This window comes from Nesoenas mayeri (assembly GCF_963082525.1).
Source record: "Nesoenas mayeri genome assembly, chromosome: 6".
NCBI lineage: Eukaryota > Metazoa > Chordata > Aves > Columbiformes > Columbidae > Nesoenas > Nesoenas mayeri.
In genome coordinates, this window is record NC_137545.1 from 41,804,530 (window position 1) to 41,817,590 (window position 13,061).

The following is a 13,061-nucleotide window of genomic DNA, read 5'->3' on the forward strand; positions in this document are numbered from 1 at the left end:
TCTAGAATGTAGAAAATACTACAAGAATTATCCATCTCATCAAGGCTTTTAAAAATGAATGACTTGGTATTGCAGAAAGGGGAATTGTTCAAGGTAGCATGAGGGTGACGTAGTTCAAGGACAGCCTTAACGCTGATTTTAACTATTTGTGTTAATGACTGTGACACCAATGCAGGACCCCGTAAACAGCCATGGTAGCAGGGGGAGGCAGAGGGAATGGACGGGTGGGTTTTCAGACCCTTTTCAGACATAGCAGGGACCTGCATCAAATGAAGCAAGGGACTGTGGAAACATTTACCTTTGTAGTTTTTTGTGTTGTTTTTTGTTTTCCTTCCTAATATGGAAGCAACTTTACCTTCTAAGCATATTAAAACCAAAGATTATTAAGTTTATTAAACTACAACATTATTTACAAAAAGTGGTAGAAGACCTAAGCGTCTGCATCTTTTGCTGATGACAACAGTGGGACTCAACAACAAACCGGCGTTGTAACCTCCGCTGCCCGGAAGGGCTTGACTTACTTTCAGAAACGTTTTCTTGTGGTTCAAGAGAAAAACGAAACCTTGCTGAGGTGTCGAGGTTGGTTGGCAGTATCTCTGCTCTTACAGCTCACAGAATTCCAAATATCTCAGACCTTGACAACCAAGAAATGAAAAGTTATGGTACAAGAAGATCCAGACTTAAATCTTCCCCTGCTGAGCTGGCAGTAGCAACTGAAAATTATTTGCATGCTAAGGTGTAGTTGTACTGAATAGTGGAAGGAGCAGTTGAAATACCTAAATGGGGCTGTTGGTTGGATATAAAGAGATTTATTGAACTTTGCCTGTTCACCTCATGTACAGTCTTTTCTGTGTGTTTATGCTTCATTTCTACAGTAAATGAGGCCCATTTTCTCTGTGTAAAATGAACAGGAGATAGACTTATGGGTTTACCTCTGTTAGTCGTGCAGAGTTGGTCGTCATCCAAGGAGGGGGAGTTAGACAAGCGCATTTCCACCTGGTTGGAGGGGCTGGGGAAGGCAGGGGCAGACGTGTCCTGGGGTGCACAGGGAGGCGCAATGAACACAAGTTGGAAAAAAGGAGATTCCAGGTAGAAATAAGGAAAATAAAGTCACCGTGAAGGTGGTCAGCACCCAGAGAGATGGTACAAATCCATTTTCAAAGGTGGGTGAAATGATGTGTCAATGCCCTGAGCATCCTGATCTAGTCAGACTTTCTCGTAGCAAGAGCTTAGACTGGAGACCTCCAGAGCTCCTTTCCAAACACCACGTTTCTGTGGTCTTAACCTATGGTAAGTGTCAGTTTTCTGTGGAATAAGTGAAAAGTGAGATCGTAGGCCAAATGTACTCTGCCCTATGTCAACACACATTAACTATGGGCGACTCTGGCTCGTGCCCATGATGACTCCAGCATTTCCAGGCCCCCACCTCTGCTTTTGCTCCATATGGCCTTATCTCTCCATGAGTACCTTCGTGTGCTCTGCTTCTGAGAAACCGATGCCTGCATGTTAGCAGCATGAGCTTTTGTACCATCAATTACAGCAGGAAGTTAATTCAAGTTATAATGAGTACAGCAAGAAAACAGGTTCGTTTTAAGGGGCAGCTGCTGGTGTGTTTAGTTGTGTAGGTGCTGTGGGAAGGGCGAGGTGTGGGGCAGAAACAGTAGAACTGCTTCCTCCAGTAGTAACACCAGCAGTCGAATGTGAAAATGCAGAAATTTGATACTAATTTCTCATAGATCATAAAGTTACATTCACTCTGTGATGTTTACTTTTTCTCAGCATTGAGGTTATTGCCATAACACCATTTTCAAATGGCCAGGATTATTTATGAACATAACAGACATTTAACTACGTTGATTTTGTATAAAACCATATCACTGTGGATTTACTTTGCACAGCAAAAATGCTTCGAATTTCTGTGAACAGCGTTTTGGTTTCTTGGTTTGATGACATCATTTTTGCATATTTTCATGTTTGCATTTATTTACTGCACATACGTTATCAAAATCTGAGGATTTCAGGAAATAGCTGGGTTTGTGGAATTTTATACCAAGTGATTAAGTGGGATAAAATGGTGGGTTTCCTTATTTATCGGAGGTACCTGAATGTGCCTTTATTGGGTTTCTTAAGGAAATAATGTTACTAAAAGGCTAAGAAAAGAGAACAAGCAAGAAAAGTCTTAACAGCCTACGTATATCTGATGTTATAAACAACTGAAGATAAAAAGGAAATATTTAGGCTAACGTAGGGACTTATAGCTAGAAATAAAGCAGTGAGATGAAGAAAGACAAGATTAAGGCTAAATGTCATGAAAGAGCATTCTGCAACAGTAGTGGGGTTTAGATGACTCTTCCAAAGAAAGCAAAGAAAAAAATTGTTTCAGGACAAAGGCCCTTTTTTCCTCTTATTTTTTTTCCTGTTTATTTCCTTCAGTTTAACCACTTAGTGTAAAATAACCTTGTATGGCTATATGAAAGAATCGGTTACATTTGAGGCATGGATGCGAATCTGTGCATCGTTGGGAGAGGCGGCTGCACAGACCCATGAGCCAACGGCGCTGGCTTTGCAGGACCCAGTTCTGACCTTGGAAAGCACGACGGGGGGTCTGTGGGACTTTGTAGGAATGGAGAGATCTGCCTTGTTCAAGATTTAGTTTTAGATCAGTTGAAAAAAGTGGGAGTCAAAATTGGGCTGAAGCTGGTAGAGACGATGAGAGGAAGATTGGAAGAAATCATTGAACTTTGATAGCATTTTTTGCCTTTGTTTTTGGATGAACGTAAATGCCACTGCTTTATTTACCACTAGTTAGGATGGCAATTCTACTAGTAATTTGTACAGTTTAATTTGAGATTAGAGTAATCCTAGAAGAGCGAGAAGGGGGTATGTATTAGTGGTCTGTTAACCACAAACAGGAGGTAACAAAACCAAAATCCTGAAATTAAACTTTAAAATGGGTTAAATAGATGGCAGTTTTTAACAGCATCATTATTTTGACGTGGATACTCATAGCTAAGCTTTTGATATCTTTCCTTAAGAACCGTCTAGTATTATCTCAAGTGTCGTTAAAATCTTGCAAATCAAAATGACAATTGTGGTTTAAACTGGCATTACTCTGCAAGTATTTGTCTTGGCACATTGGGGCAATGGGGGCCGGGTGGGAAACGTGCAGCTGAGCAGCGATTCTGTAACAGGCTTGGTGCTGGGGACAGACATGCACAGTACCCTTGGATCTTGCTTTTTCTCACATATATATATTCAGTCTTCTATGTATCCCAAACAACCATTAGAAAGTGATTAAGAAATCTGTTAAAATATGCAGTGTTTCTAAGAAACCTGTAAGTGTGGGAGCTGAAGATGAAAGCTATTTCTCAAATAGTTTGAAATCATTAGAGCTATTGATATCACCTTGGTCTCATTTGTAGAAATATAGCGGTAAACTTAGAATTTTTCTTATTATTATTATTTTATTCTCCCCTTCCTGCACTTTTCTGAATTAGAACCATGTTCCAACTGAACTTCCATGTCCTGACAGTTGTCACGTCCAAGCCGGCGATGAAGCGTCACCTGGGTGAAACCGGAGACCAGCCTGGCTCCAGGCCTTGGGTGGGTTTGCTCCAGTGTAAAGAAGAGCTGTTAGGTGATATTTTGTCCCAACGTAACAAAAACAGTTAAATCCCTCCTTAAGATCTAAACCACAACTTGTCCTTGGGCTCCTTGCTGCGCCGGGAGGGTCTTTGGAAATGCAGACACTCCATCTTAGAGATAAACCTGGCTTATCAATTACTTCCATAAACCAGTATTTACTACAAATACCGTTTCTGCTTTTAGACTGTGAATAGCCAAACTGCACACGTGGTATATCTGGATCCAAAGGAAGTTAAGCGACACAATCCTGGTAATTCCTCCTGGTGGCTGTGAAGCGGGGATCTGATGATTACGGTTCTCTTGGGAGATGTCTCAAAAAATTAACAAGGTCTTTTTTCTGAACAAAAATTTCCAAACCTCATTTCAACCGAGTAGGAAGGGAATACTGTGTTTTATCTGCTTCTGGCTTAATTGTCTGCATGCCTGTTGTGGAGATGTCAGTGTGCGCTAGAGGTGCCTCAAACCCCTGGGAGGAACCAGACAGCTTTCCTGAAAGATTTTCTTTGTAGTAAAAATAAGATGGCAGCAATAATGATGGAGACAAAACCGATAAAGGCAGAGACATCAGGAGGCATGGCAGCCTAAAGCCTGAATTTTTAAAGCTGCGTTAGGTGCATCTTCAGAGCTGGAAAGGCCAGTCAGAAGGTGCCTCCATTGCCATGGCTCATCTTTTCTCCGCAGAAAGCAATGAGTTCTTAACCCAATGTGCCTCAGCGGTGGGAATCGGGTTGGCCTGAGCTCCCAAAGTGCAGACAGCCTGGAGAACCTTGGGATGGTTGGGTATCTGGATGGGAAACGGGCTTTGAGAGCCCTGCGGAAAAAAGAACTCCCTGCCCAATGCCCAAGTCCGCTCCGGTAATAGCGCAAAATGACAATGGCACTAAGCTGATTAAACGGCACGGCAGATTTGACACACCGAGCCAGTGTTGTTCATCAGGCAGCCAAATCTATTGGAGGGGAAATGAGGTGAAAAAATTAGGAAATCCATCCAGAATTATGGGTTTTGGGTTTTTTTTAAAAAAAATAAAGGCAAAAACCTGCCATGGCTTTTCTCTTTTTAATGTGCCTGGAAAACCTGCTTTTCAAGAAAGCAGCACAGCGAGCTGGAAGGAAATGGGATTTTATATTTTATTTAACCAAGGAAAGAATACAGGCATAACTTGAAATAAATTTGCTATTTAAAAAAAAAATTACATTATTCCATTTGAGGAGTATTCTGATATTTCTTCGAGTGATTTGCAGGTTCCACGGGTCTGATCTGCATGTACTGAGCACACAGTAGAAAAGGGAGATAAATTCCTTGCTCTTAGTAATACAATCAGCTCGCAAGGTATTTTTTTTATTAAATTAGACCTGTGTAACTAAATTGCTTCTGATGCCTTTTGTAGCCTCTCCTAAATCATCAGCTAAATAGCAGCTGCTCTAAGTTTGGCTAAAGGAAGAAATGAAGTTTTGGAAGATGATTTTCATCGTTCCTCATAGTAATCAATCAGAATTTGATACTCGTTTACAGTCTTGTTTTAAAAGCATTGTCATTATGGTCGTGCTACAAATCTTGTATTAATGGAGGAGCAAAAATACAGTAAATATGACCAGTACTTTGAGATTAAACATTCTGTGGATGTTACTTGTAGAGTGAGTACCATTCTCCTTAATGAAGGTAAACAGCAGGATTAAAAGGATCACTTCCCCAACGTTTTTCTAGTATAATTAGAAGCAGAAACAAAGCGTATACAGGCTTACCTGACCAATTAGAGAATTCTTTGTTTCTTTTCTGTTATTTCCTGTTGAATTGATGCTTTTTGTAACTCTTCTTTGTCTCTAGAAAAATCTTTCGTGTGTCTGACTGGGTTTCAGTTTGAGCATGCGCTGCTAATATAAAGAAGTATTGCCCTGTTAAATGGTGTGGGATTTGGGGACACTTGGGAATCAATTTGTTTCTGGGAGTTCCATCACAAGAGAAATCCTTTGTAAAACTACAGATGTTAAAATACAGACCAAAAAATGCTTCTTGTCCTGGGAAATTATTCAGAGTTACAGTTGAATATTGAAGTTAAAATGCAGAGAAGACCCCTGAAACCCACTATTATTCTAAAATTTCACAGAAACACTTCTCCTCGACCTTCTTTCTGGTTCCTTTCCTTAAAAATACATAAGATATTTATGAATTCATAGAAACATCCATATAGTCTTTCTTACAATTTCACCAGGAATTATTGCTTAGCTATGAATAGAAGTAAATGCCAATGACCAGGAGAACAGGGACTAGTGCAGATGGAGGGGAAGCCCTGGCCATAGTGATACCCATAACTGGGCAGAACTGGTAAAAAGGGGCTAAGGTATAATTAAAAAAGGGCTATTTCTCTACTTAACACCATATAGAATTAGTGCTGGGGGAGTTTGGTGATGTCCTGGTGTCCTCCTTGTGGGAGCTGTTTGCTCTTGAGCATTCTGCCTGGTGGTATTTGAAACGTGGTAGAAAACTGGGCAGTTCATGCTGAATAATTATGCTCCAGCTAAAAGAATGGAAAAAATACTGTTGAATGGAAGCCGTCCCAAGATCAGCCAATTAATACCATTTTTCTGTTGCATTTGATTGCCTTTTCTGTTCTTTAAAGAAGATGGAAAATAAAACAAGAGACATATCTGAAGAGATGCCTTTTTTTTTTTCTTTTGCTGTGTAATCATCACAAATTCATACGTTCTTATATTTACAGCATTTTGTGCTTCTAAATGTTTCTAATTTAATTTTGGAGGAGGAGAATATTTCTTCAAACAGTCGAGGCTCAACACGGTGCCATTTTTTCCATCTTAAAATAAAGCCTCTGAAGAGATGTCGGTGTTCTATGTGCTCTATGGTGTCCTCTTTGCAGTGTTCTGATTCACTGCCATGATTTCTGCTCCTCCCTGTTTGAAAGCACAAGAACACTGATTATTTTATAATAGTAAACGTCAGGATGCACTTTTCTCAACATCAACCCAAAACAGGACCTCAGTCCAACTTGTAACATCCTCGCAGGTTTTAAATGCAACTATCTATAGGAAATCACCATTCAGACGCTAAAGCTTTGTGTCCGTGTTTCTATAATGCAGTTCCTTCAGTCTTTAGTTCTGTGTTTGTAAAAATTATTACCGTGACCTCAGTTCTCTATGGATTCGTTATAGACAAGATGCTGCCCCAGGGCTATAAAATGCTGTTGGGTTATAGCGACTGCCACAAGCAGGGGTATATATTGGGAAGGATCTAAACAGCAGAGGAAGAACGTCATGTTATGAAGCTCAATGATACTTAAACAGTTATATTTTCCTGTTTTCTTTCTTCAGTCTAAACCCGAACAACAGGTAGCATTGCTAATTCTTTCATTCATTTTTCCCAATTTACGCATTTTCACGTTTTCAGAAGAATTTCAACTCCCTTTGCAGTGTTATAACCACGAGATTAGAGTTGACAGGAATTTGATATTTTGTTTCCAAGTGTGTCATCAACATACCAAGAATTTGAGGAGGTCACTAAAAATGACTCTGCCACAGTTTCTGTTAGTAAAGTATCATCTTCACGTGACTTGGGAATTACATTTGAGAGTATATTTATAGATACGTTAGACATTTGGATGAATGGCAATATAGATGCAAAGTATTTTATTCATTTTAAAAAGGTCAAACCCGTATTTTTGTTGAGAGATTGTTCAGATTTGCTGATGCGGGTGCGGGATGCGTGACTGGTCATTGCGCGGTTAATTAGTCACAATTCAGAACAGTACTTGAGTGAAGCATGAGTAAATCTCATTGCTTTGTCAGTAGTTGCTTAACTACAAAGTAAGTATATATTTAGTAAACCCTACTCACTTCTATGACCTAGTTTGCTGCGGATAATAATTTTCTTAGGGCAGCACTGGGCTTTCCCCCCATTTTTCCGCTGTTTAACTTAAGTGAATGAGAGATGGAGTTTAAATCCCACGTTCTTCATCTTGCTGTGGCTGCGGATGGTGCAGATCCTAGTTGAGCATCACCTGAGATGGGAAATAAATGGATGGAAAAGCTTCTCTGTGCTTGGTTGAATGAGGCACAACTTGTGTGAGCCATAAAGCTGTCTGAGAGCAGGCTCTGCTGCCGAGGCCATAGCGAAGGACTGAGAAGAAGAAAGAGAGGTCTAGATGGCGTGTTCGGGAATGACGTTGTGGCAGAACATAATGCATGGGCGGGAGGTTGCATCTGGGGAACAATTTCTTCCCCAAAGAGCTGTGGGGCATTGGAACAGGCTGCCCAGGGCAGTGCTGGAGTCACCATCCCTGGAGGGTTGGACAGACGGACATGAGGTTCTCAGGGACATGGGTTAGTGCTTGGGTTGGATTAACTGTTGAACTTGATGATCTTGAGGGTCTCTTCCAACCAAAACGATTCTATGATTCTATTATTTCCTAAGTGGTTGGGTTGATAGAGGGGAGTTTTGGTTTGTTTTGGTTTTTTGTGCATTTGTTTTGTCACTTCTCTCTTAGCTTGTTCTGCCCCTTATGTGGGCTCAACTTTGGTTTTAGTTTCCTGAAGTCCTGTGATACTCCAAGAGATGGTTGCGCATTAGACAATCCATGGAGAACTTTGCTTTTGCTAATTGTAGAAGTTGTTACACTGTTCAGCTTTAAAGAGAGATGAGCTGCTTAAAAGTGTTTATAAATAACCTAGAAAGAAAAGAAGATACTCACGTGTGGAAGAGAAATGTAATTTCTTTGTAATGTAGTAGTGTCATGTTGAGGGTTGCGGGTTTTTTTTGCTTTCAGAAATATTGTTTTGATTCTCAGAACTTCTAATAGTACTGGGATTTGACTATATTAAAAAATAAAGTATCAGTGTAACTAATACATACAGAGAAAATACTTTTTTATATGCTTATAAATATAATATTTCTCTGTGTGCACATATGGTTTAGACTTAATATAGCATATCTATCTCTATATATGTAAGTAAATGTGAGTAGAATTCTTTCTTAGAACAATATCGGAGCAGAGTCATCTGTCACACAATCTCATTAGTTCTCACTTGCTCGTCTCTGACAAGAAACCAACACAGACCCGGTTTATTTATTTCTTGCTTGAAACTATTAATTTAGTAAAATATTGAGGCTGCCTTTTCTGCGTCGTTGTGGAACAAGAAAAGAAATCGGGGTGGTTTGCTTCATTTTTCCTGTAGGCTGTTGTGCCTTTGGGACTGAGCCGAACCCTCTCGCGGGCTGTGAAAGCCGAGGGGAGGCTGTGACCGGGGAGGGGTCACAGGGTGGTTTGGGCAACGCTTATTCCCATTCTTCCTTCCTCTTCCCCCGCCCATCAGGTGTGATCCGCAGGACACGCCGTACATCTCTGGTCATGGCTGGAAAAATAGAAAGCTGCAAAACCAAGATCCCTTCCGAGTGTTTCAAGTCCCCTAGTCCTTGAAATTTGTCCTTAAAACACACTGAGTTCCCCTCTTGTAGCTGTATGCAGATATATGATGAATACTGAAACTTCTCGTGTTTTCTATGTATTTTTCTTAGTGTGAAATAATCTTCATATGATGGCAAGTTTGGGGGTTTTTTTTCCTCTATTTACAACTAAGAAAATCCAACGTCCCGTAGGCAAATGCCTGATAGAGGATGCAAAGCCTTGTAGTGTATGTATTATATGTAGTATATGCAACAAGCCTGTTGCATATGATCCCTTATCTAAAATAAAATGGTCTGATGTTTTGCACCTATCCAAATTAATGGGTTTCAGTCAATACCAAAACATCTAGATGAAGCTCGGGCATGTTTGCACCCGTGCGATTTCAAGTGACACCAGTAACTTCGTCAGAGCTCCTTTGGATTTCTGCCTGTGCAGAAGTTGGCTCTTTCAAGAAGCTCGTTTGCTGAAACTAATGCAAATATTGAATTCCTGAGGTTAGAGCGTCTTTTGTTTGCATTTGTGATATTGTAATTAAAAGCAAAGCCCCGGCCGGGGGTGGTTGGGGACAGTTGCCGCAACTCATGGAAACCCAAGTAAAGAGACCCCGGCGGGGGTCAGGGTGCCCTGTGCTGCAGCTTTTTCTGCGTTCCACTTACTTTTGTCCAATGTTTGAACAATAATCTGTGCTGGTGGGTCAATAAGAGCAGAAAATCTACCATATCCCAAATAATACAAAAACAGAGTACAGGAGCTATTTACATTGGTAACAAATGGAAAGACATTTTCTAATAGACATCAGAGAAACATATTGATGGTTTTGCATAGCTATGCAATCAAATATTTAGCTTAAAAATAAATCTGATGGGTTTAAGACTTAGTAGCACCCATGAGTGTGAAAAGTAATGTCTAAAAACAATTTATTATTTTTCCCCAATGCTTTTTGAGCATTTAATTTGAATGATGATTGTCATGCGTTCAGACGGTTTTGCATCTTCAAAGTTGCTGCTTGGGAATAAATTAACAAAAATATATTTGAGTTTTAGAAAGTTTCAGATCTCACAAGATACTAAATGTTGAGTTGTATCTAAATAAACGTTTTGTCCCTAGTCCAGAAAGAAATTGAAAAAAAGAAGAGTCAAAACAGATTTGAACATTTGAGCAGAGACATATGTTTGGTGGGCTGGCACCAGACTAGGATGCAGAATCTTGTAGAACCAACTCTTCATACTCCAGGATATTTAGAGGAACAACATTCAAAACAAGGTGCTAGAGAATTAAAAAGGAAAAGCAGAGAATTTGGGGTTTCTTTAAGACAGAAGATGTCTGGTTTGAGTCCCTTTATCACTGTCCCTTTATTTCTAGTGCCATGTAGCTGTGTCTTTTTTTGCATCAGTGTCAACCAACGTACCAGAATCAAATTATAAAGAAGATAATGGGTTATTAAAAAGGTGTTTTAATTTCACTGGTAAATTCACATTAATTGAAGATGAGGTCACACTGACTCCTTCTGGCTGTTAGGGTGATGATCATAAAATCGCATGTAGGAAAAATAATGAAACATTGGGCAAAGTGAACAGGCCCCAAGAGGTTTGGAAGATTCCCAACACAGGGTTGGACACAGGAGAAACTTCTTCCCTGTGATGTGATGTGATGTGATGCTCCAACTCCTCCAAGAAGGCGTAGAGGTTTTGAGAACAAAATTAATGGTACTTAGTTGTTATATATGTGAGGAAGGTGATTAAATCTGATCAGGGATAACATCTGCAATGGGAGCAGAGTTTAAATATCTGGAGTTTGGTTGCGCAGTTCAATGCCAACAAAGAAAATTTCATCTCTTAATACTAAAGGCGAAATGAAAATGATTTACTTGTCAGGCAAAAAAACAAAAGAATCTTTTCAGTGGCATTTAAAAAATCTGGGGAGATTTGTATGTGGTTCAGGTTCTTAAGCAAATTGAAAGCTACGTTTGGGCAGTTGATAGAAAGCCTCAGCACCTCATTAAGTACACAAAGATGCTTTTAGGTGAAACAAGTCTCAGACTCTGAATCACTTTGAAGAATAATTGTTGTAAATGGTGCAATGAAATGTTGCATTCATTATGTTGCTCCATATTCTGTTTTCTCCCTTTAAAAAGGAGCTTTTTTCCCTCCATTTCTCAATGCAACTTCAATTGTAACCTCTCCCTGTTCTGCCTTGGAACTGCTGATGAGCATCTTCCACATTGAACTTATTCACCAAATCTGGTGCTGATTTCTGCCTTGGCTTCTGTGCCGGTTTATCGTTTATTCCTCCAACCTTATTGCTTTGCAATATAGAACACGTGAGGTGCAGCCTGAGCCAGGCAGAGCTGGCCAAAGGAGTAGATGTCGTGGGTGCACGAGACATAGACCCATTGAATTCAAAGTAATTGCTTTGGGTTTAATATTAATTCAGCAAACTTCAGTGTCTTAGATTGGGTTCTTTAGTGACTTCAGGCTCTCAGTTCCTATCCAATAGCTTTTAAAGGCTTTAATAGGGTCATTTTGTATTTGCGTTTTTCATCCCCCGTACCAATCCAGCTCTGTTTGTCAAGCACCAAAGCACAGTGTACATCCAATTTATTTTTCAGATTTTTTCATTAGAAAAAGAGAGTTAGCATCATCATTGTACCTATGCAATTTTAATTCAGAGACTGATCTGACAGTTATTTTTTCTACAAGGGTTTTAAATGTTCGGAGGCAGTAGAAAGAGCAGAGAGTACCTGTTAATGTGTTCAATAACTTGCTTTTTTGCGGCATTAGTTGATATGAAAGGTGTCTGTTCTCAGATGATAGAAGTTGAGGGCGTTGGGTTTTTACTTCAGAAGAAACAAACGTGGACAATTCAGGTGCAGTGTTAGCATAAAACTAGGATTAAATATCTTTTCTGTAAACTGCAAAAAACTAGCATTTTTGCTATTAGAACTATTTAGTTGTTATGTCTCTAAGCAGCAATAAATCATCTACAGGGCCTGCTAAGTGATCTCATCACCTTTCTACACGTCAAGGCTGCTGGCAGTCAGGTATTCCAGGCCTGCAAAGAAATGAGTGAATGGATAAATTGTGTTCTCAAACAATTCATAATTAAGGTGAATTAGCTGCTGTGTTGGCTGGGGTTGCATTGCGGCTGGCTTGTGGCTGCCAGGAGGCAGCAGCAGCTTTTCCTCTGCTCAAAGTTGGGTTCCTCCGTAATCTGAAAATTCATCTTTCCGTACCTACAGTACCGAAATAATAAAACAGCTCAAATAAATGATGCTCTATGGTTGTACTGTTGAATTTTAACCATAATTGGCGTTTTTAGGGACACTGTCTTAAAGTTACCTTCAATTTGGCTTTACGAAGTTTAGGGAGGTAGTTTAACTTGTCGTAAACTTCACGCTTATAATAGAACACACTTCAATACTGATGTGTCATTTCATGTGGCATTTCTAATCTTTAACTTGCAGGATGGTCACCGCTGTTGGTATTTCTGTGTGATAACAGTGAATTTCCCAAGTTTGGTGTATTTAATCTTAAATATACTAATGCGGAGTAATTTTTGGCTCAGGCAGGTAAATGCTTTCCCATGTAATGGCTCTGGTGCTTGTCCATTTGTTTTTAACAGCAGCTAATAAATTCACATTTTATATAATTTTTGCACCGTCTTAGTAAATAAATGTGTTCAAAATCTTCAGTCTAGTTGCAACTAGTGTGGCTTATGTACAGCTTTGTGGTCCTTCTTCAGATCCGTTTTGACGATGATGGTCATTGGAGGCATAAATATTGAAGAATATATCATTTACAGACAAGATCTTTGAAATCTGTTTCCTTCAGACAGCAAAGGTAAGTAGAATAATCTGTATTATGCATTTATACGTAAATGATAAGTTCGGTAAATTTTTGACCTCCAAAATAATGAGAATTAAACAGCAGCTGAAGTTCAGTGGCCTGACCACACTTCCAAAAGTTGTAACTTTTTATAGTAAGTTTATTTATCCTACTAATG

The 13,061-nt window shown here is 39.6% G+C and overlaps 1 protein-coding gene across 12 annotated transcripts in view; it reads left to right on the forward strand.

Moving 5' to 3' along the window:
* Positions 1–13,061, forward strand: part of MBD5 (methyl-CpG binding domain protein 5) — a 127,008-nt gene that overhangs the window by 31,682 nt on the left and 82,265 nt on the right. For 10 of the 12 annotated variants that reach the window (XM_080347337.1, XM_080347338.1, XM_080347331.1 and 7 more), the window contains one exon: positions 12,801–12,898. The exons of 1 other annotated variant lie outside the window; for it this stretch is intronic. The gene's annotated coding sequence lies outside the window, so the exon portion shown is untranslated. Of the gene's footprint in view, positions 1–12,042; positions 12,166–12,800; positions 12,899–13,061 lie in introns of those variants that run through there. One more of the 12 variants, XM_080347340.1, reaches the window with a different exon arrangement.